Source organism: Chlorocebus sabaeus, chromosome 8, assembly GCF_047675955.1.
Source record: "Chlorocebus sabaeus isolate Y175 chromosome 8, mChlSab1.0.hap1, whole genome shotgun sequence".
NCBI classification, from domain to species: domain Eukaryota; kingdom Metazoa; phylum Chordata; class Mammalia; order Primates; family Cercopithecidae; genus Chlorocebus; species Chlorocebus sabaeus.
The window spans coordinates 73,219,008-73,242,301 of NC_132911.1; the positions used below are offsets into that span (position 1 = coordinate 73,219,008).

Genomic DNA, 23,294 nt, shown 5'->3' on the forward strand with positions numbered 1-23,294 from the left:
CAGCAAGGTCACAGGACAACAAATATGCAAAAATTAATTTTAATTCTACATATTTGCAATAAACACATGGACCCCAAAACTTAAAATACAATTGTAATCCCTCAAAAATAAATAAGAATGTAGGTACAAATCTAACAAAGCATTTACAGAAATTATATATTAAAATTATATAATGCTAATGTATTAATTTCCTTTTGCTGGTTTAAACAATATAGTGGCTTAAACAATACAAGCTTATTAGAGCTCTAGAGGACATATGTCTTCAATATGTTTCATGAGACCAAAATCAATGCATTGGCAGGCACGGATTCCTCCTGGAAGCTCTTTGGAAGACTGCATTTCTTTGCCTCTTCCAGCTTCTAGGGGCTGCTTCCATTCCTTGGCACCTGGTCCCCAGCTAGCAGTTTCATCACTCTGATCTCTGCTTCCATAGTGACATCTAATTCTCTATATCCTCTGCCTCCCTCTTTCACTTAAAGAACGTTTATAAGTACATTGGACCTACAAGAATAATCTAGGATAATCTCACCATTTCAACATCCTGACTTAATCAGATCTGCAACGTCCTTTTTGCAACGTAGTTAATTATTGTTCACAGGTTGCAGGGATCAGGACATGAACATCTCAGAGTGGCCATTATTCTGTCTACCAGAGCTAATGAAAAGTAAGAGCAGTTTTACGTAAATAAAGAGCTATACCATGTGTTCATGGTTTGACAGGCTGGGCATGGTAAAAATGTCAGTCTCTTCCAAATTTGATACATAGGTTTAACACAATTTCCATCAAAATCCCAGGAAGAATTTTTACATATACAGACAAGATTCTTCTAAAATTTATATGGAAAGACAAAGAAACAAGTATAGTTAAAACAATGTTGGAAAATAAGAATTTATCTACCTAATTTCAAGGTTTATTATATAACTACACTAATCAAGACAACATGGTTTTGGAAGAAGAACACACACATAGATAAATTTAACAGAATAGAGAAATCAAAGCTAAATCCATCCAAATTTGCCCACCTGTGAAACTTTCAGAAAGGAGAAAATCTTTAGAACCAAGTGACAAAAAGAGTTCTTACACTGCCATAAAAATATGATCCTTAAAAATTAATAAATTGGACCTCAAGATCATTAAAAACTTTTGCTCTGTGAAAATGGCTACGAGATTATGAGGGTAAAAATATAAGTATAGGCGGGGAGAAAATATTTGCAAACCACAAAGAGAGTAAATTTTTGTTATTTTAAGCCACTAAATTTGTGGCAGTTTGTTATGGCAGCAATAATATACTGATACAGTCTCCTTGAGAAACAGTGCCATATCAGGGGCTTAATTTTGTTCTCTCCTGACTCCTTGGACATTCAGAGGCAGCAGTAGCCAGATTGGCCTTCGAGAATGCTAGCTAGAGGGAAACTAGTTCTTACAGGGAAAGAGTAATTCACTTCCTCAGTCTGTGATTATTCAGAGGTCTCTGCAGAGCCATCATCTTCAGGGGCATCCATTCAGATGCCCCTCTTACATTTTAGGACTCCAGGTTTTTCCATTGAGGATCCTGATGATGGCAGAACAGACCTGTCTTGGCTGAGTATTTCTTAAAAAATCTCTCTGTAGATTTATGAATCTATCAGATCAACAATATGGTGCTATAAATAATGGTCCATTTATCAGCTACTAAAGAGGACCTGTGGCTCTAAATACTTAGCCTTTAATGATTGTTAATTTTTTCCATATCTGAGTATTCCCCTGCAGAGCATCAACACTACTTAGCAATAGTCAGTCAACTCTGCTGTGTTTGTAGTTGTTGCTCCCTCCTCCCTCTCTCTTTCACATTCCTGGTTCCTTACACCTGCCACAGTATTCTCTTCCATAGAAGCATTTTTCCTGGTCACCATTGATGCGATATTTAGCACTTTGTGCCAGGGACTCTGCGCGCCACACCCACTACTTAGGGTGGTATCTTTACTCAGCAGGCTGTGATGGGCCAGTCCCAAATCCCCATTTTACTACTTGTTTTCTCAGACCTCTCCTGGTACCACTTGTGCTACTCGAGGTCTGCTGAGAAGTGCAAGATATTTATTAGGCGAGGGAGAAGGAGAAAAATGGAAGAGTCTTCAGACCATGAAGTAGATCTGATAACCGAGGAAGAAGGAAGGGAAAGAAAGATTAAAGAGGAGGAGCTTGGACTGAAGCACCAATCTAAGCAAGGGTTGGCCTGGCTAGTGAGGGATCCCCAGACAAATGCCTGCAGGCGTCCTCCATCTCATTGGAGTGAATCTGACTTAGTAGCCATCCAGTCATTAGCAGCCAGCAGGCTCCCAGACGAAACATAGCCTTGGTGCAAATGCAGTGGTTGATCCAGAGGGACTGCAGCTGGGGGCATCTGTCATTTATGGTCCCAGCAGGAGATGTGAGAGGTGCGTTTTCAGTGTCCCCATAGGCAACTGTCCTGGGAAGTTTTTCTCCAAGTGCTAATTCAGAGATCTAGATTCCTTCTACCAAATCCCCACCTCTTCAGAGTCTCCCCTTCAGAGACATGGCTCATTCAACTGATCCATCAGGTGTTCTGTGTTAGGACATCAAACAGCAAAGGGAAAAGTAGATTTTATGGGAGACTTTTTAGGGACCAGGACTGAAAGTGGTAAACAAATTCTACACACATTTTATGACCCAAACTTGCTAAATATCCCCTTCTAAGCACTTTTGCTGAAGACATAATGGTGTCTCTGCCACATGGGAGAACCTAAATGTTACTCATATGTATGATAGCTCGGCTATGTTGTTGCTGTTCATGCTGTGTTGTCTAGCCTATATTTGTTCTTATACGTGGAACTGGGTGAATCCTGTATTTGAGTCTCAAGACTAATACTACAGAACAGAGAATTTTAGTCTTCTTTATCTCAATCCTAATCCATCCTCTCTATCTTTCATGAGGGCCATCTTCCAACATTAAGACAGCAAGTGTGTTCTTTCCCTAGGAGCAATTCTGTTTCCAGTCATTAAACTAGCATTTTTGATTTCTCTCCAGCATATGTACATATTTTTAATGGAAATATTCTGGAGAAGTATACCAAAATATGTTAACATAAGACTTTTGTGGGTGTCAAGAGTCTCTTAACTCTTTTTATTTTCATATTTATATTTTATACAATATTATACATCTTTCTATAATAAATTTTAATTATATATTTATAAGGAAAAATAATTATAATAATTGAAGCCTAAATGATGCTGTCTCTTCTGAAAATCTGAAATTAAAAATTTCAGGCATTTATAAATGCTTGAATTTTCAAATATATGTTACATATACCATCCTTGAGGAGTCTACCTGAGATAATCATTTTTCTAAAATTTATAATCTCTTCTCTACTTTAAATCAAATCAGTAAAAAACTACAAAATTCAGTTCTCCAGCAACTTTTTTTTTTATTTCAGCGATTAATTCATTTATTTGTTTAACCAGTACTTATTGATCTCTTGACTATGTATTTGAAACCCTTTTAGACCCTGGTCATAAACACAGTAATGACTATTGTACTCATGGTCACATACAGTAGTCATGGGCCACCATGGAATGGTGTAGATACACAATAGTTATCAGATAGTGATAAGAGCTATAAAAATAAGGGATGCAGCCAGGCGCAGTGGCTCATGCCTGAAATCCCAGCACTTTGGGAGGCCAAGGTGGGTGGATCACAAAGTCAGGAGTTTGAGACCAGCCTGGCCAACATGGTTAGACCCTGTCTCTACTAAAGATACAAAAAGTTAGCTGGGCGTGGTGGTGTGCGCCTGTAATGGCAGCTGCTTGGGAGGCTGAGGCAGGAGAATCGCTTGAACCTGGGAGGTGGAGGTTGCAGTGAGCCAAGATCGTGCCACTGCACTGTAATCTGGGCAACAGGGCAAGACTCCATCTCAAAAATAAATAAATAAATAAATGAATAATGTATCAATATTTTAATACTATGTTTATTACTGTCCTTTTTTAAATAATAATTTCAATTTTTATTTTAGATTCAGGGGATACGTGTGCAAGTTTGTTCCATGGGTATATCGTGTGATACTGAGGCTTGGGGCACAAAAGATCCCATCACCCAAGTAGTGAGCATAATACCTAACAGGTAGTTTTTCAGTTGTTGCCCTTCTCCGTCATTCCTCTCTCTATTAGTCCCCAGTGTCTATTTTCCCCATCTTTATATCCATGTATACCCAATACTTAGCTCCCACTTATATGTGAGATGTGGTATCTGGTTTTCTGCTCCTGCAAACTTGCTCAGGATAATGCCTCCAGCTACATCCATGTTGCTGCAAAGGGCATGATTTCATTCTTGTTATGGTTGCATAGTATTCCATGGTGTATATGACCACATTTTCTTTAAAATGGTGGTATTTCTTCAACTTCTGGTTAAATTACTTAACATTCAAGAGGACACAAATTTGTAGCAATTTAGGTATGGAAGCAAAGCTATGCTTGGCCAGATTCTAAAAGCAGTCAATTTATTTTACCATCAATTACAATAAAGAAATAACTTTGTGATCTGAAATAATAAAAATCACCCAGTTACATAAAAATCAGTAAGAAATATTGAAGCATCTGAGTATCTGCTTATAGTGCTCTGAAAATCAGGAAGTACACCAAATATAAAAACCATTCAATTCAAGCTTCTCTTTGCCTCCCTGCACATACACTTCAAGAAACTTTTCAAGATGGCAACAAACGTACTGTCTCCATCCACTTTTCCAGATTAGCACCTTTCTGTCTTTCATCCATTTTAAAACTAAAATGGAGAACTAAGACTTGAGGTATACTGAAACAGGTAGTAGATCATGGTATTCTGGAAGACAAGGCTCCCAGTGAGATGTGTTAAAAACAAGAAAGCATTGTCTGCTGAGGAATAGTTTATAACGAACCACATAGTTTTACCGAGTATCTAATATTGCACCCCTAGATTCTCTGGCAAAGGAAAGGTGAATTCTTGCAGCGCTCCCAAGTATAATGAAGGAAGCTAGTGGCCATTCATATCTATGTGTCTTCAAACATTATATCTGGCTAGTTATGTTTACTTTTTTGTGTGCTAGTATCAGTCAGAGTTCAACTGGAGAATCAGGACTAGGAGATAACGATAGGTAGAGAGAGACAGATAGATAGTTGATAGGTAGGTGGATACATAACAGACAAATTGCAAGGATTTACATGATTGTGGGAAATGATCAAACAATCTGTGAGAAAGTTTTCTGCACAACTATTGCTGGAGCTTGATGTCCACAGGGCAGGTAGAACAGAAGGGAAGATGAACACAAAGTGGAGCAGACCAAGCACAACCTGGACCCACATCAGTATGGACTGAGGCCCATGTTAGTTCTTTCTGCCACTGACCAGGGTGATGTGAGATAATGCAGAAGCCAAAACCCTTTGTCATGGGGCTAACTAAGCACACACACCTGCCCAGACATTGCCTCACACCAATGAAGTGAGTTAGCAAGCAAGGATCATTGGTGAGCTCTTACCTTTTCCTAGTTACTCATTTATTATATTAAATTTTCCCTGTTGAAGTTACCAGCGTGGTCTCTGTCTCCTAACTGGACCCTGACTGATTTATGTAGCTTCTTTATTTCAAGGTTAGATACAAATAAAAAATTCTTTCTGCAGATAAATGGATAAATAAGTGTGTGTATGAATTTCTACAACATAAGCCAAAGTTCTGCAACATAAAAGAACAGAAATTCACTGAATGATAGAGAAGGGGGGGTGCTCATTTGTATTATTGATGTAATCTAGTAAACAGAAAAATAAATTTAAAAATACGAGAACAGAGAAACACATTATTCATACGAAAAAAGATCATGGCATAAAAATGAACAAAAAAGAAGGTAGGTCCCAAAATAAGTAGGTATAGATAAAAAGGCTGTAGGTTTAAAAGAAAATGTAGCAAACTGAATATGAGTAGAAACAAGCGGAAAAATAAGAGGAATTTGGGCAATTTTTTTTTTAAAAAAATGCCAAGGTTTATAAATGAAAGGAGTAGAATTAAAATGTGTTATACACAGGCTAAACTGATTCTGAAAAAAACTTGTTCATTGATATAATTGAGAAGTTCTTGCTAAATGCAGGTAAAAGAACAATAACGTGTTTAATAATAAAGATCACAGAAGATCAAAGATTAAATATAAAGAAACTGCTATTTTTAATGAAAACAAAATAATCAGAGAGATGTTAAAATTTTTTTGAGCTAAAAACTATAAAGTCTATACTGTCCTAGCAAAGAACAATTATGAGAGAGTAAAAAATAGACTTGTCCTGGAACTAGGTGCCAAATGAATACAAAATGTTGTAAGAGATTTGAAGAGAAACATTTTACAACCCAAGAATCCTGAATTCAGAGGAGTTATTACTCATGTGGAAAAATCTTAGCAACACAAGTGCTTAGAAATATAAAACACATTTACCCTTTCTTATTAAAAAGACACTCAAAGATATACTCTAGCTAACTGAAAGATTAATTATAATTAAAACTCAGAAATAGGGGAAGGATAATATGAAATGACTGATTATTACAATTGAGAACAAAAAACATAGTTTTTGGAGTATTTAAAAGTTTCAATATAAATTTGAAAATAAACTGCCCACAAGAACTTAATTTAGGAAAATGTTATTCTTATCACTTTCTTCCTCCTCATCAGTGTTAAATGAGCATATTTAGGAAAATGGAAATATGAGGGGATAAAGAAAGTAAAGCGAGCTAAGTTCAATGACTTCTCATACGTAGAGCAGATTTAAAACACAGGTATTTTCACTTTGGTAATTAGACAAATATAAGTACAAGTGTGTTTTTGAAAATGTAGTGGTAAAAATCTAAAAGTTAAAAATAAGATGTCTTATATTCAAATCATCACCAACGGTTAAAGCAAACTAAACACAGTCATCATAGCAAGAGAGAAAACAAAATAAATTAGCGAAGAACACGGTAAAATATCAGAAATAAAAAAGCAAGTACATCTGCTACGACATTAAGTGTCATCTGATGTTATGACATTAAATTGTTAAAATGCCTCCATAAAAGGGAAAGTTAGATTTGCTTTTTAAAATTCTAGTGTATGAATCTTAGAAAAGATATAAAGTAAAATAACAAAAATAGTTAAAAGAAAAATATAGAGTACTACATAACTTACAAGTTTTTAAAAATTGGTAATATCTCACAATAAAATAATTTGAGAAGAATGAAATCAATAAATAGACATCATTCTTAATGCTTTTGAAAAAATTAGACAGTGGAGTAAAATTAAGAAAAAAGCAAAATTAAAAATAAGTAAATTTAAAATGTTTAATACTTCTAAGTAAAAATGCTTAAAGTTAAAAGGATGCTAATAATTTTAAAGATACAAATCATGTGAAAAGCGTCAAAAATATAATTTGTTTAAATAGAATAAAAAGCAAAGGGAAAATCTGAATTATTGGAAATACAATTTTTAAAAATTTAAAATAACATGTATTGTAAAGATCAAAGATATTTAATCGGTATTTCTTTTTAAATCTCACATTAGAAATATATGCTATTTTTAAAAATTCATAGTATAAAAACGTTTTAAAATGTCCCTTAAGAGAAAATCATAAGCCCTTCTCATGTGTAAATTTGAATTGAAAAAAAGTTTGGTAATGTGTTTTAAAATTTATATAAAAGAGTAAATCATGTAAAATAACCAGTTTTTCTTAACAAATACAGTGTCAATGTGATATTAGAAGACCATTATTATACTAAATCATTTCAATAGAAATTTCAATAAGAGCTAAGTTTAAATATTGATCTGCCAAATTTAATTGCTGTATACTTTAGCAATTACTTTAGCCACTGTGATTTTCTTATTGACATTTGTAAAATGGGAATGCTATTTTATATCTTTCTTTTGACGGTAAAATTAGGATGTATTATAGCACACAAAATATGTATTAAATACTCAGTACAGGGTAAGAGCTCAACAACGAGTTGCTGTTGTTATATATTAGACAAAAATCATCTCAATGTGTTATAAGAATTAGCCAACAAAATGAAAAAATGCCCTCCAACCAACTTAAGAAACTCAAGATTTTTATCAAAAGGATATTTTATTAATATAAAAATATGTAATTTACACTAACCGTTATCATCAGCAAATTTAGGGCACTAGACTCCAGTCTTTGAAATTCAGATAAAAATTTAGATAGATACAGAACGATTGCTACTAACTTTATTTTAAAGATAGACACACTTTTCAGAGTTGCATTTACTGGTTTTTATGAACTAAATCTATATATATTTATATTTAATTTTATTCATTTTTCTCACTGTTTGGGATAGATGTATATTACAATTACTAAGACTGCAGGCAGTACCAGAAAATCACTGAGGTCAGAGAATAGGGTTGTCTTGTGTTTATTTCTACATAAAAAAAAATAGAATACATATTTATTTAGATATTCAAGTAATATCTAATATGCAAATAATAATGATAATGTAAATGTTAAATAAATTGAATGTTTATATACATAATGCATAAATACTATTAAAATTAAAACTATGTATGAGTATTGAGAGTAAGAAAATGGAAATATCTCTTGACTTACGCACTCTATATAGAAAGAAGAATTTCAGCACAAAATACAAGCAGTTGAAAACAATCACATGAATATCTTAACTTGAAAAATATAATAACTGAATTTAGAATTCACTGAAATTGATTAGCAGTTGTTTAGACATAGCTAAAAAGAGTATGAATAAACTGAAAAAAAATGATTAAATAAATAATCCAGACTAGCTTGTAATGGAAAATTTTAAAAGGATAGTAGACAAAAGTGCATAAGAAACAAAGAGGGTATTATAAAAGGCCTAAAAATATGTGCAGTTGTAGTCCTAGAAGGAGGACAAGAATGGAATAGAAGAAATATTTAGTGATGAGGAAATCAAATTCCAGATTCAAAAAGCACTACATATTCCAATAAGGATTTTTCTAACATAGTTGGGTGGGGGGGGGGGGGGGGGTTGGGGAAGCACTCCAAAACATAATGAAATAAACAAAACTGAAAACAAAAGACAAAGAAAAATCCTAAAAGCTGCCAGAGAAATACAGTGTAATCTCTTCAAAGGAGGAAATAGTGTAGTCCCTTCAAAGGAGGAGCAAAGACAGCTGATAATAGAAAAAAATAGAAATCAAAAGGTAACAGTATAATCAAAATCCTAAAAGAAAATAACTTCTGAGAATTTTACGGCCAATGAAACTGTATTTCATAAATGAAGTTAAAACAAAAATATTTTTAGACAAATCAAAACAGAAAATTCATTACCATAAACTTACTCTAAAGGAAATATTGAAGCATGTTCTTTAGTCAAAAGAAGTGATTCCATCTGGATTTATCAGGAATGCAGGAGTCATTAGAGTTATATTATAAACCACTTTATTGGTGGTATTATGAATTTCTTCTTACATTTAAGAGTTTTTGCTTTATATACTTTGATGCCATATTATTCAGAGCATAAAGACACATGGTTGTTTTATGCTTTTGCTAAATTTCATCTTCAAACACTGAGTTAGATGCTCAATCCAATTAAATGCTTTTTCACTTAGAATTGTATTTGATCAGTTATTGCCATAACCACTCCTAATATTTATATAATTTATTTTTGTTCAGTCTTTTAGGGGTGGTTTGTGATGTCTCTCCAGTTAAAAAAAAAAAGTTTCTGACTTTTTAAATTACATCTTAAAAATTATGCCTTTTAATGTATTTAACCCATTCAATTTATTGTGCTTTCTGATACGTTTGACTTGTCTGTCATCGGACTGCATGTTTTCTAGTTAGTATATACATTTTTCATTTTTCTATTGGTAGTTGATTGGTCAATTTATTTGATTACTTTTATAATCTTATGGGTTGGAAACTATATATACTTCTTTTAAGATTCTACCCAAACTTTTTTACAAATACATTTATTTTTTCATATCAAGGATTAAACTATATCTACATTCTTCTCTATCGAAACAAGACATTCAGCATCCTATTTCCTACCTTCCCTAACATACTTCATTGAAATCATGTTGACATTTAGCACCAAGTTGGTTTCATTTGTTTGTATTTTCATAATGTTTCTACCTTTTGGAGAATCTTTTTTTTTTTTTTTTTTTTTTTTTTTTTTTACACTGTATTAAAATTCAGAGTTACAATGGCAGGAAGTATTTTTCTATCTCTAATTTTTTTTTACTCTCCCCTTTTTTTTATATTACATATCCTTCTGTCTTTTGTTCAGAGACAGTGAATATGTATTTTTTTAAATGCCAGTACATTTGAAATAGCATTTTATATTTTACGCATATGTATTGCTTTCCTTTAGAACTTCGGGACATATTTTCTTTCTCTCTCTGTATTGTGAGTTTCCTATAAGAAGTCTGATGAGACTAGCAAGGGGCTGGCTGTTTGGTTATTCCCTTAATTCTCATAGCTCAGAAATTTCTGGAGGTCTGCCTAGCATTCTATGTGAAGGTGTGAGTTTTCATAATATCAATGCAATGTTTTATATCTTGCCTTAATTATTTCTTTCCTCTAATCTCTTTCTAACCTTGTTCTGAAGTCCCTACTAGGTGGATAATAGATATGGCTTTCCCGTTACCAGTATGTAGTAATCTTGCTTTTTTCTGATACTTTGCCTCTGATGTTTTGCTCTACCTTCTGGGATACATCCTTTTCCATCAATTTCTAACTCAGTCTTCAACCATAGCCTATTATTTTTCAGCCTTCTTATTACATTTTTAATTCTGATCATCATATTTTAATTTCTAATACATATTCTATAGTCACTGATTATTCTTTTTAATAGCAGTCAGGTCATATTTTGTGAATGTAAAATCCTTCAGTTTTTCCTTGAAGTGTAAATCAGTTGTTTTCATTCTTTATTTTCTATTTTTGTTTTTTTCTCTTACTATTATCTCTATTTCTTCTTGGGTCATTGCTCCAATTTCAACTTTATTCTTGTTCATATTTTGGCCAGAAGCATTTCTGGCTGTTTCACTTCTCTGCTTTCCAGAGTAGTCTCTCTTTTCTTGGACCTTCTGACAATTACCCCATACTTAATTTTTCTGCTAGAGACCTCTGTGAAATTGTTGTCTCCAAGGTCAGCATTTTTCTGGAGCTCTGACTGAAAGCACTGATCTCACCTCTGTAATGGGTCCCTCCTCTCTCTCTCTGTCTCTCTCCTCTCAAAGTTTGTTCATTGCCTTCTATCTCCCAGGAATATCTCAATGTTTCTGACCCATTGATGATATAATTTTCCCACTCTGCCACTATTATGAATAAATTTCTTAATAACTAATTTCTATCTTGACTTTTAAATGGGATTTTGGTAGTGAGTCATGAGAAGTAAAAACACAAGAATTTCGTTAGCCAAACTGAACCAAATATTTTGATTGCTTCTTTATCTAGAAAAGTCTTATTTACATATCACCTTCAGAATAATATATGTAAAACCGAAGTACAGTTGCTGCATTTTCTGAAAGAGAAAGCATTTTTTCTTCTGGTTAGTCTTGAGGGCATAAGAAAGAAATCTAGGAATATAGGATGTACATATTTAAGTTTATCTTCAGGGTAGAGACGATTTTTACAAGAAAACTTGGAAGCTTAGATAACTGGATATCTTTGAGTTTGGGGGAGTCGAAAGTTATTTTTATTTGCTTATTTTTCCTTTGTGTGGCCAGAACTCAGTTGAATATAAATTGATGTAGTTTTTTTTTGTTAAAAATATTGACAATCAATATACTTTACTTTAGAAAATAATCTAGAACATGAATAGAAAAATATTCCTACTAGAAATAAATCAAACTATGTAGTTGTTAAGGTTTTCTCTTTGATTTTACTCTATTTCCCACTATTTTTGGTGCAATAAGCTCCACTGTAAAAGGTTCAGCTTTCTGAAATACAAAGTGAAATTAATAGTGATATACATCGCTGGTGGAGACCCTGAGTATCAGCACCACAAATTTCATTGTCATTCACGGGGTAATCTTATGCACTGAGGATCATCAATACAGGTACAATGATTTGGAAGCCTGGGCAAATTATTTAGCGTGCGAGATTTTGTGCAGTCAATCAATGAGTGACAAGAAACCTAGACCTAATAGAAAGTACCAGCAAGGAATCACTATTACCGATATTCATCTCGTGACTACATCATGCACGCCCTTGTTAAATCACTTAATAGGCATTACCTCTGTGAGAAGAATTAAGTGACAGAATGATGCTGCCACAAGCCCAGGCTGGTCTAGCAGGCAACGTTGTTCACATTTTCAATTTGCAGCCTTAGTTGAAGGAAGCACTGGGACAGAGTTTCAAGCACCAGCACAACGAAACCAGTTACCAACTATACCTCAGTTTTTTCTCATTGGAGTCTGCAGTATTTCAGTTCTTTGCTGTTTGCTCCTTGTTATAATTTTCACCTAAAAGATATAAAATCATTATTTTTCTTAAGGAAATATGATGCTGTATTGCTTGTTAAAAACCCTATAAGATTATTAGTTATACACTAGTGTTTTAAAATCAGAATTCAGTAGTCTCCATGCCCCTGCTGTCATAGCTAACTGTATGTGCCACTTCCACCTGAGTGTTAGCCATTTGTTCTGAGATATCCCACAACATTCTCTACAAACTTCCATTTATCTTATGCCCTTCTAGTTGTTTAATTTCTTGTCTTTTCCCCTAGTATTTTGTAAAAGGAAATTTCTCCCAATAGAAAATAAGAACCGTAGCTTTGCAAAGTATCTGTACCTAGTACATGTGTGCTAAATACCTAAATGGTTATTCGCAGAGATTTTTTGGTCCCAACAAAGTGAGAACATGCTTTAAGGATTTATATTTGGGAAGTGCAACTAGAAATTTGCATTAAACCAGCAACTATCAAAAATCTAGAAAATTCGTCTTCACTATTTCAGTGTTTCAAAATATTTCAGTGTTTCACTGTATTTCACTGTTTCTGTATTTAAAGAGAACAAATAAAATATCTGCCACTGCATTATTTGCTTTTAGCATCTCTTTGAGCTTTGCCAAGAAGCATAAGGTTTATTATATTCACCACTGGCCTTTTTATGCTGGCAAACATACAAACTACATTAGAAGAACAAATTTAGGTTGAGTGAAAAAATAGCCATAGCCATAAAAGGCTCTAATAATTATTCAGTGTCAATGTTGGAAGTGATTCAAAAGAGAGAAAGAGAGATTTATTGATTCATGGCCTTCATCTTTCTTTTTCCCAAGAGTCCACAAAACTTCATCATCTTCGTCCAAATATTGTTCTCAGGATTTATATCCCTGTGTTTAATGCTTTTTTTCTTTGTGGTGTCTGAAAAGGTTTTGTAGGTTATGTTCTTTTACTTTGGAAACTCTTTTTTCTGCAAGTTTCTTGTGCTCTTCACTTCCATTTGCTCAAAAGAACTCTCCAAGGAAATAACAGTGAAAAACAAACACAAAACAGCACTTGTGTGCTACAAAAACCAAAAAGTGCATCAAATTTCATACCGATCTAACGCTAAAGAGCTCATCTTGGTCTATTGTGTCTCCAGTTGAATGAATGAATATTTGGATTCAAAACAGATAAATACATATGATCTGCTTTCAGTTTTCCTGCCCTACAAATGACTTTTAAAACTGTTGACAATGATGCTTTATTCACTGCAACAATCAAGAGAGTTTGGCTCTGAACAGGGAAAACTTTGTAAAAATTAGTGCTTTACAATAATGAGATGGACTGCCTCCATGATTCATAAATTCTATATCTCCAGGGGAGTTCAACAGCCTCTTACTGGGAAAATTGTAGAGTTAAAAGAAGATGATCATTAAGTGGCCTCTAAATCATTTGCAGTATACATTAACCATGTGTTCAGTGGGAGATGGAGAAAATAAGGACGTGAAAGTTACATTTAACAGTCTCACTTCGTGAATTCAGGGAATTTACCTCTAGCCCAGGAAAGACAAGTAGAAGAATAAGTTCAATGCTAATATCACTGGTACTGACCAATGTTCTAAGGATCTGAGAGGCAGGCAATATTAATAAGAAGTAAAGCAATCGGGTTAGGCTTTAAATAGAAGCTATAACATTTACAGGTGCAATGAAAAATAGTATGGATTAGTTGGGCAGAATAGATGAAACCATATTCCAGGTAGACCAACACCAAGGACCAGGAAAAGAGAAAGAAGTGAGCATTGTGTTCAAAAAACCTGTTGGGGTGCATGGGAAGACAGATTCCATGACTTATATTTACTCTTATTATATCATTCTGTTATTCTGGCTTTATATTTGTTTTTGTTTTTGTTTTGAGACAGGGTCACATTATCTTACCCAGGCTGGTCTCAAACTCCTGGGCTCAATTAAGTGATCCTCGTGACTTGGGCACCCAAAACAGGTGTGAACAGTTACTCCTGACCTCATATGATTCTAATATTAGCAAACATAAAATTGACACCATTTTGAAACATTCAAATTTGGCGGCTTTCCCAAAGCATTATATTTAGAGCGAACATCCTTCTGTATTCTCCTCTTTAAGTCCCACCTCCCAGGTCTCATTTTGTAAAGGATGGAACTATTGCTGTTCATGAAAGTTAATTAATGTCTAAGCAGAAGTTGCTAAGAAGATTCCTATGTTGGTTTGCCTGTCATTTTTATTGCATAGTTATGTACAAAAAAGTTGACAACATGATTGAGCACAGACCAGGCAAAAACAAAAATATCTGTTGAATGGGTGAATAAATGATATGATTTTACAGTGTTTACATAAGGAAATGTTTGCTCTTAAAGCTTCAAATCCCCCTAAATAAATATGATCAAAACACAATAGCAATTATCTACTATCATTCCTTGTTATTTGAAGGATTAATTAGCTACAAAATGCTACATTGATATTTCAAATACAGGAAAAATACTGCACATCCTATTATGGTTTGCAGTGCTCTTTTCCAGCTTAAAAAATAGTATTTTTAACTGGTTTTTGAAATCATATTTTGCAGGCCACAAATTGGTATTAGTTTACATATAAGCCAGACATCCAATGCTGACTTCAGAGGTTAACTATTGAAGGGTGAGTCAATAGAAGCCTGCATGTAAGAACATTACAATAAACAGCAAGTCACAGAGATCATATTCTCATTAGGAAAACTTCCATCTCTTTAAAATTTCTGTGAAAGATTATTTGGAGTAACCTGTGAAATCATAACGGGGAAAAACAAACCAGGATTTGGCTGACATTTACAGCAAAATAGAATTCTTCATCACAACTGGAGGGTGTATAATGAGTGGGTGTTTTAGAGTAGACAATGGAGGGAGTTCTTCAAGTCTGTTTTACATGAGTTAATGTTGGCAAGTAATGTCCTTATTGCTGCCACTGTTTTGTTAAGAAGGAAGAATGTGGTGTAAATCCCCTTAAAATTAAAAATAAGGCACCAACCCTCCCACTGCCCAACATGAGTTCATTCCACTAAAATGACTTCTTTTAGAATAGTTAAAAAAGGTCTGAGACCCACACCTTTCTCCACCCAATTACTGGAAGTCTTTCATTTTTTTTCCTCTGCGGGCTTCATGGTGACAGCCGTAGAGTGGAATGTGGATGCCTTTGCTATAACCTAAGTAATGAATCATACCAACTTTGTGAATAATGCCCACACTTAATATGAGGCAGAGGCAAACAAGTCAAGAAAACCAGTGTAAAGGTAATTTTGGCTACATCAGACAAGATTATTTACCGTCAATATTTGAAATCAAATGCATCCCAGAATCCGTGATGAAAAGTGTATGCTGTCCTAAGAACTGCAGTTAGACTTGGAATCCAAAACAAGTCCTTGTATTTCTAAATCAAAGCAGTTGTTACGTCATGTACTTCATTTTAGCAAGTGTCATGTTAGTTCCAATTAGGAGATCATAAGCTGATACTGAAAACATGAGAGACAGTGATCAATGGTTTTTGGAGTGAAAAACAAAATCTTTATACCACAAGCTGCTATTTGAAAGCCACCCCTGAAGAAGCAGCCAAAGGACACAGTAAAGAAAAGCAACTTGCCTTTCAAAACAAATGCAATAAATCTCATCCAGTGCATTTTAAAGAGCTAAAAAATCTTAATAATGATCTCTGCAGTAATTCAAATTTTACCAATTTTAGGCAAAAATATTTTGATGCTAAAGTGAATAGTGTACTACTTTTACAAAACATATATAACAAAAGCAGCGATATGTGCATCCTGGCTTTCATTTGAAATGTAGTCTCAAGGGGCAACTCTGGTTTTAAATACTTAGCCCACTCTACTTTCAGTAATGATTATAAAAATACAAAGTAAATGTCTGGAGAGGAACAGTAATTTATTTCTGGTTTCTAGTTTTCATCTTTTTCAGACTTGGATGGGTTGATCGATTCTTGAGCTCTTATAATTCTAGGAACTATAAAGAACACGAAAAAGTGGTCAAGAAGCCAAAGGAGAGAATGTAAGCTATTCCCTCTGTGCCATATTCTCTGTTTCACTCTGTCCTTGTGGGCATTTTTATCAACCTGAAGAGGGTATTTGCATGTTAGTTTGTCTTAGGGAGCCTTAGACCATCTCATTTAATGAGTTCAGAAGTCCTCTAAAACAGCAGTCCCGACCTTTTAGGCACCAGGGACTGTTTTTGTGGAAGACGATTTTTTCATGGATGCTGGGTTGGGGGTGGTTTCAGAATGAAACTGTTCCACCTCCAATGACCAGGAATTAGATTTGCATAAAGAGTGTGCAACCAAGATCTCTCACATGCACAGTTCACAACAGGGTTTGCCCTCTTGTGAGAACCTAATACCACTGCTGATCTGACCAGTGGCTGAGCTCAGGCGGTAATGCTTCGCTGTCACTCACCTCCTGCTGTGTGTCCTGGTTCCTAATAGGCTACCTAATCAGTACCAGTCTGTGGCCTGGGATTTGGGGACCCCTGCTCTAGAACAACCATCACTAATAATGATTATCATTTATTGGGCCCTTAATCTGTTCCAAGAAACATCTAAGCAGTATATATGCATTGTTGCATTTATTTTCATAAGAACTCTAAGAAGTAGATCTTATTATTATCCTCAGTTGATGATAAGAAAATAGTATTAGAATTCTTGGCCAGGCACGGTGGCTCACGCCTGTAATCCCAGCACTTTGGGAGGCCAAGGCATGCGGATCACGAGGTCAGGAGATTGAGACCATCCTGGCTAACACGGTGAAACCCCGTCGCTACTGAAAATACAAAAAAAATTTAGCCAGGCGTGGTGGAAAGCACCTGTAGTCCCAGCTACTCGGAGTCTGAGGCAGGAGACTGGCATGAACCCGGGAGGCGGAGCTTGCAATGAGCCAAGACTCAAACCCAGGTCCATCTGATTTGAGAGTCCACAGCTTTAACTACTACAAGATATTGTCTATATGCTGCTACAGTATTTGATTGCTAAAGGTAAACACAAAAATGACACATGAGAAAAGTTTACTTTAAAACCAAGGCTGTATTTGAGAAGATAAAGATAGTCAAACTTGACTAGGGTGAAAGTGGTATGTAGTAATATCTAGAAGAAAGAGCAAAAGGAAAAAAAAAGTGTTGGTATCTAAGACAGAAAATGATTAATTTAACATGTAGGACTGTAAAAACTGGTCATAATGTGCACTGGAAGTCACCACAAGGGACCTAATGAGGAATCTAACAAAGTAACTCGCTGATCCACTAGCCCCAGGCTCCAGAGGATAATGAGCTAATACCTTTGGAGGCTGATACCCCAGTACCCCCGGGGATAAACCACTTCTAAATGTGAAGTGGGATGCAGGTAGCCTCCACCAAAAGGATATTAGATTAGAAAAAAGAGACTAAAAGCAAAGATAATCAGTACATATAGGACTAGATGAATTCAAGTGTGAATGGAATTGAAAACCAGACCAAGTTGCTGGAGAGAGAGCAGCTTAAAGTGGAAATCACTGTGAAATAGTCAAATCCCGGGACTCTGAGAAATGATAGAAAAATGAGTTACAGATTGTCATTTAGCCACTTGTATTAAAGCTGAAGAGTAGCTCTAGGGATTAGAACAGAGTCATTTCTATGCTGTTTAAACTAATTTATTCTTTATAAGAACCAGAATAAGTAAGAAAGTGGGTTGGAAAGAATTGGTTCAAGAAACTCTTCTTGAGCACATTTCTGAGCACTGTGGGCTATGATAAAATGAATGAGTCATAGTCTATCTTCAAGAGGTTCCCACTCCAGTAAGAAAGGTATGGCCAGATACACAAATCACTCTTCAGGACATAATGGAGAAAGGCACAGAGAGGTAGAAAGTGTAATAGGTGCTCAGATTTCCTTGCCAAGGGGACAGGAAGGTGACATTAAAGGACTGATATTTTAGGTGTGCTTGAAAGAGAGTGACTGATTCAGGGGATGGAGATAACAAGATAACTTCCAGGAAGAAGAAATCAATAAAGGCTGGAACACTAGAAAGTGCAGGTATCTTGAGGGAATTGGAGATTGTGTGTGCGTGTTGGGGGTGGCAGCGGAGGGGTGGGGGAGGTTAGACATGGTCTCATTCTATCACCCAGGCTGCAGTGCGGTAGCATGATCTAACTCACTGCAGCTTCAACCAGCCTGTAGCTGGGACTACAGGCACGCACCACCACACCTGGCTAATTTTTGTATTTTTTTGTAGAGACAGGATTTTGCCACGTTACCCAGGCTGGTCTGCAACTCCTGGCCTCAAATGATCCGCCTGCCTTGGCCTCCCAAAGTGCTGGGATTACAGGCGTAAGCCACTGGGCCCAGTCAGGAATGGAGATTCTAAGAACATAAAATACATGTGGGAAAAAGCAATTAGGATTGAAAGAGCAAAATATGAATTATCTGAAAGGGTCTTAAATGCTAACTTAAGGAATTTGGACTTCCTCTGGCAAATAATAGTCTAATCTTTCCATAGAAGAAACAAGTTTTACAGAGAACAGCAGAATACAAATCATACTTGCAGCTAATTAAAGTAACCAAGACTTGTGCTTTTCAAATAAAAAACACAATGTTGGGTATTTTGATCTGCATGAGTGTAAGAAATCTAAACAGATCTCAGTGTATGAAAAGTAGGGAATACTGAGCAGTAAGGTTAAGATTTTAAGAAATTTAAGTTGAAAAATACATCAATGAAACCTGAAGTGCATTACATAATATATAAAATTCAATGTCATGTAAAGTGTAGGTTTAGAGAATGATGAAAAATATTTGGTATTAAATGGAACCCACCTCCCAAAAAGGTGAAGGAAATTGTTTTTCATCTAGTTACAGGAAACTATGATATATTATTGAGTAGCAAGAATGTCAAAGCAAACACAAGTAAAGTTGTAGCCCAAATTGGATCTTCACTGTGTATGTGAAGAAAAGACCAGCAGCTCTATTTTAGAAGTGTCTATGAGTGTATGGGGGTGTTCATATGTGTATGTAAATATACACACCCACAAAGCACATTTCTCCATATGCCGGGATTGCTTTATTATGTAACAATCATCTTTCTGCAGACAAACAGCATGCAGGAAATGGAAACCAGATGTTTAAATTAAGTTCAGCCAAGGAAAGACTTCCATAAGCAATTATTTTGACCATTTATGCATAAGACAATATTGTCACCTACAAGATAAGACTTGAAGTTCATTGGTTTAAAAAATTGTATACTCATACAAGTCAAGAAACTAACTTGAGAGTTTTCTTCATCATTGCCCTAAGGAAACTATCATCAGTATTGTCATTTAAAATTTTATGCAGTAACAACTGTAAATAAACATTTTTTATGTATATTCCAGATGTAATGTGAGCTTTGCAATAACCACTTCATAGTTTAAAACCAGGGACCTATAATTAAATTTAAACCTTAACTAACATTCTTCAAATTGAAGTTCAAATCTTGCAAATGCTTAATTCAGAAATAGCTCAATTTCCTTCTTCAGATTTGTTAGGAATGCAAAAGATGAGCGTACGTATAAATTCTCATCAGTAGTACCTTATTTTTCTGTAGCAATATTATACTGTCTTCATGTATCCTTAAGAACTGTAACTTAAGCTAATGCAACTCTGTCTTTATGCAAGTAACTTGATATGTGAAAGGTATACTAGTTTCTTGTACAACTCATTGTCTCCATATGTTAGGGGACACTATTCTGTCCTAGTCCATATAGAGAGAAAGTAGACAGACCAAAGCCTAGGCATGGTAAACCACTAGAAAGTGTCAAGATCAACTAGCAAGAAAAGCTGTGGTTGAGCAGTCAAGGGACCTATCTTATGAGAAAAAAAAAAAAAAAAAAAAATGGTGAGTTCTTGGTCTTGCTGACTTCAAGAATGAAGCTGTGGACCCTGGCGGTGAGTGTTACAGTTCTTAAAGATGGTGTGTCCAGAGTTTGTTCCTTCAGATGTTCAGATAAGTCTGGAGTTTCTTCCTTCTGGTGGGTTCGTGGTTTCGCTGGTCTCAGGAGTGAAGCTGCAGACCTTCCCGGTCAGTGTTACAGCTCATAAAAGCAGCGTGGACCCAAAGAGTGAGCAGCAGCAAGATTTATTGCACAGAGCAAAAGAACAAAACTTCCACAGTGTGGAAGGAGACCCGCCAGTTGCCACCGCTGGCTCCCGCAGCCTGCTTTTATTCCCTTATCTGACCTCACCCACATCCTGCTGATTGGTCCGTTTTGACAGAGTGCTGATTGGTGCATCTACAATCCCTGAGCTAGACAGAGTGCTGACTGGTGCATTTACAATCCTTTAGTTAGACATAAAAGTTATCCAAGCCCCCACCCCAATCAGGATCCCGGCTGGCTTTGCCTAGTGGATCCCCCCCACCCCCACTGGAGCTGTCTGCCAGTCCTGTGCCAGGCGCCCGCACTCCTCAGCCCTTGGGCGGTGGATGGGACCAGGCACCACCGAGCAGAAGGCGGCGTTTGGGGAGGCTCAGGCCTCACAGGAGCCTATGGCTGAGGGGGGTCTCGGGCATGGCGGGCTGCAGGTCCAGAGCCCTGCCCCGCGGGGAGGCAGCTGAGGCCCAGAGAGAATTCGAGGGTGGTGCGGGTGGACCGGCACTGCTGTGGGACCTGGCCCACCTTCCAAGCAACTGCTGGCCAGGGTGCTAAGCCCTTTACTGCCCGGGGCCTGCAGCACCGGCTGGCCGCTCTTAGTGCAGGGCCCACCGAGCCCCCACCAACCTGGAACTCCTGTCAGCAGCCTCGGTTCCCGCCTGCCCCTCTCCCTCCACACCTCCCCGCAAGCAGAGGGAGCCAGCTCCAGCCTCGGTCAGCCCAGAGAGGGGCTCCCACAGTGCAGCAGGGGGCTGAAGGGCTCCTCAAGTGCTGCCAGAGTGGGCGCCGAGGCCGAGCAGGCACCGAGAGCAAGGGAGGGCTTCCAGCACACTGTCACCTCTCAATACAGTGAAAGACAATGTGACTTGGATCTAGGCTTAGGGTGAGTACCTGTTCTGGTTTGCTCAAGACAGTCTCAGTTTTAACCTGAAGTACCCATGCTCCCGAAAAAAACCCTCCCTGGATTTCAGCAACAGGTGTGGAAGTTTGGGAGAAACACATAATACCTATATACAAAGGTACAAATGATAGGGGCTGCAGCATAACAGTTTATAGTATCAATAGGACAAAAACATACGCAGAAAAGAATCTGGGCATAAGCATAGTGAAAAAGGAATGTGAAAGCACACATGGAGACTGAATTTTGAAAGCTTAAAATGAGATTGGCAAATACTTCTAAATTAACGGTTTTTGTCTCCCCCAAAGATACAATACTAAGTCAAAAATGGCTTGGGCATAACACCCCAATGAACAGAGATTGTCATAGCATTCCCTTGATTGCTCTATGAAACTGAGTAATGTTATGTTTACTGATTCAGAGATTGCAATTAAAATATTAGCAAAGTTGGGTGCAATGGCTCATGCCTGTAATCCCAGTGCTTTGGGATGTCAAGGCAGGAGGATCGTTTGTGTCCAGAAGTTCAAAACCAGCCTAGTCGACATAGCAAGACCCCCATCTCTACAAAAATTTAAAAATTAGCTAAGCGTGGTGGCACATACCTACAGTCTTAGCTACTGGGGGAGTTGCAGCAGGAGGATGACTTGAGCCCAGGGTTTCGAGGCTGCAGTGAGCTATACTCACACCACTGCACTCCAACCTGGATGACAGAGCAAAACCTTGTTGCAAAATAAACACATAAATAAAACAAAAATCTTATGAGCAAACCGAAGGGAATATTTTAACAATGGATGTGATGGCCCCTTAGAGCACAGCTCAGATTGTGTCATATATCTTACCAACAATCAGGTTTTCTTCAGTACACCAAGTGATATGTTAGATCACAGCAACAAGCAACAAAAAAAAATGTTTCTTTTAGTTATTTCACTTTGATTTGAACAGTGGAGTTTCAAATCATCTTGATTTCTGTAAAGATTTTAGTAAAGTAGCAGAAAAGCTAAAACAACAGATAGATCATCCAAATACAAACTAAACTTTGCTCATCTATCTGCATATTTGACAGATACTGCAAACATAAATTTTGGCAGTTTCCATGTAGTTTATAAAGTTTTCTTGTCAAAGAAAATTAATCTAATTTAATTTTTATCAAAATTTAATCTAAGTGTTGTATGCAAGATACACAGAATGTTGCAGGTAAGATCTGCAGTGTTAATATAACACTTTAAAAGGGTTGTGATTTGCTTACCTGTGATATTAAAGTTTGCATAATGAAAGTTTTCAGTCGTTTCTTTAAACTGCATAGAAACAATTAATACAATTTTGACTCAATAGAAACGGAAGGAGATAGCTTTGCTGTTCATGGCCCTACAGGAAGGCTTGTGGCTAGACATAGAAAAGATGTTAAAATGTGGATATGTTGTAAAATTATATTTTCAAAATATGAGCAAGAATAATGTCCTTCTCTAATTTAGAAACACATTGAGAGCAAGAATGCAGAAAAAGAGTGTAGTGAAACGTAAATGTATATGCTGTATCTCCAAAACTGTGTGTTGATATCTGAAGACAGCATAAGGAGCTTAAAACAGACTTGACCTGTGTTATTCAGTATTGCCTGTAGGCTGCTAAAGTCATGCAGCAAAGCATTGCTTGTTTTGTGGAAGAACAGGCTGCTTCAGAAGACACACAAAAAATATCTGTCACTAGCAAAGGGCAGCCAAAATAAATAGAACTCTCTTAATTTCTTTACTAAAACTCCAACTTCAATTTTACAAGTTCAAATTACCAATATACTTTTAAATCATTTTCCCTGAGAAAGAAAAGTCTAAATTAG

The 23,294-nt window shown here is 36.2% G+C and overlaps 1 long non-coding RNA gene across 1 annotated transcript in view; it reads right to left on the minus strand.

The window, feature by feature from the left end:
• Window positions 1-23,294, minus strand: part of LOC119624913 (uncharacterized) — a 186,021-nt gene that overhangs the window by 137,885 nt on the left and 24,842 nt on the right. Inside the window, exon 2 of the long non-coding RNA XR_005241059.2 lies at window positions 12,219-12,446. This is a non-coding gene — a long non-coding RNA (uncharacterized lncRNA). The remainder of the gene's footprint in view (window positions 1-12,218; window positions 12,447-23,294) is intronic.